This window comes from Suncus etruscus, chromosome 9 (genome assembly GCF_024139225.1).
Source record: "Suncus etruscus isolate mSunEtr1 chromosome 9, mSunEtr1.pri.cur, whole genome shotgun sequence".
In the NCBI taxonomy this organism is placed as follows: Eukaryota; Metazoa; Chordata; class Mammalia; order Eulipotyphla; family Soricidae; genus Suncus; species Suncus etruscus.
The window spans coordinates 45,226,877-45,228,767 of record NC_064856.1 but is presented as its reverse complement, the minus strand read 5'-3'; the positions used below and the strand labels follow the sequence as shown (position 1 = coordinate 45,228,767).

The following is a 1,891-nucleotide window of genomic DNA, read 5'->3' as shown; positions in this document are numbered from 1 at the left end:
CACACTAGTATTTTAGTACATAGTGACATTGAATCAGGGGCATTCCCACCACCAATGTTGTCCTCCCCCCACCTGTTCCCAGCATGCATCTCATATCGCCCCTCCTTTGCCGCCCAGGCTGTGAGGTTGAGTGGTTCCTTCTGTGTCTAGCTTGTTGTAGATTGGGTATCGATTCTGTTGTAGTTGGCTTTGGATTTGGTGTTTAAGTCTGATCATTTTTTTTTGGGCCACACCCATTTGATGCTCAGGGGTTACTCCTGGCTAAGTGCTCAGAAATTGCCCCTGGCTTGGGGGGATCATATGGGACACCGGGGAATCGAACCGCGGTCCTTCCTTGGCTAGCGCTTGCAAGGCAGACACCTTACCTCTAGCATCACCTCGCCGGCCCCAAGTCTGATCATTTTTTATTTCTACTCTATGTTCACATGACTGTTTGGTCTTGGTGCCCTTAGGCTACTTACTGCATGATTGTAGGTTACTGTTTTATTTTCTTAGGACTGCTATACTAAAATACCCTAAAGAGTTTAAAATTAAATTTTAAGTCTTCCAGTTCTAGGTACTAGAAGACTAGAGACAAGACATAGTCATAGCCACATTTTTTTCTTTGAAGAAACCAAAGAAGAACTTGTTCTATTGTTCTACATTGGCTTTGGCTACCAATGGCAATCCTTGGGATTCCTTGGTTTGTTAATACCTAAACTCTATGTGTCTCAATTTCACTGACCCTCACTCAGTTTTACTCTTTCTCTCTTCCCATCCTGTTATTGTAAATAAATCATACTGAATAAAGTGGTTAACATTATGATCTCATTTTAAGTCAGTTAAGAACAGTAGTAGAGAACCAGTTTATAAATAAAGTCATGATTTAAAGTTCAAGAGGACATAAATTTTGTTGGAAACTATTCAACCTAGTTCAGAAAATCCATGTAGCAGTTTACTAAAATCTTATTGATCACTAGCATTTCATATCCTACTAAAAATTGTCTTTTTCACAAACCTAAATTTATTATCTGAGTCTAGCTACAACTTAATTCTTTTTGTTTATTTTTTGTTTTTTAGGCCACACCAGGCAGTGCTCATGGGTTACTACTGGTTCTGCACCCAGAAGTCACTCCTGGCAGTCTCGGGGGACCATATGGATGCTAGAGATTGAACCAGGGTTGGCTGTATGCAAGGCAAATGTTCTAATCTCTGTGCTATTGCTCCAACCCCAAGCTACAACTTATTTCTATACTATCAGTGCCAATTTATATGTCTTTGTGAATTACTTGGGAGGTCACAAACATTTCTGTACAAGGAAATTTTTGTAGTCTCAAGAAAGTCAGCTATGGACATCAGATCACATGCTATAGTACATCTTTTCATTGCTCCATGGTATCACTTAAAATTTTCATTACTTTTGTTGTTGTTATTGTTGTTGTTTGTTTTATGAGTGTTTCTAATTCTGTTTTTTAAAATATGGAATGCTTCACGAATTTGCATGTCATCCTTGCGCAGGGGCCATGCTAATCTTCTCTGTATCATTCCAATTTTAGTATATGTGCTGCCGAAGCAAGCACGTTTGTATTTGTTAAATTAGATTTTTTTATTTTTTAATATCTAAAGAACCATAGTTACAAACATTTTAGATGAATTTTAGTCATAAAATATTACACACACACACACACACACACACACACACACACACCTTTACCAATGCAATCTTCCCAGCACCATGGCAAATATACTCAATGAGGAAAAACTGAAAGCCTTTCCACTAAAATTTGGTACAAGACAAGACTTCCCCCTCTTGCCACTCTTATTCAATATCGTACTAGAAGTGCTTCCTGTAGCCATTAGGCAAGAGGAAGATATCAAGCATATCCTGACAAGAAAGAAAGAATTCAAGTTT

At 38.3% G+C, this 1,891-nt stretch overlaps 1 non-coding gene across 1 annotated transcript; it reads right to left on the bottom strand.

Annotated features, from left to right (window-relative positions):
• Positions 1-1,452: 1,452 nt before the first annotated feature.
• On the bottom strand, positions 1,453-1,559 carry LOC126019655 (U6 spliceosomal RNA). Its single transcript, XR_007499286.1, has one exon. It is a non-coding gene; the product is annotated as a U6 spliceosomal RNA (small nuclear RNA).
• Positions 1,560-1,891: the final 332 nt, after the last annotated feature.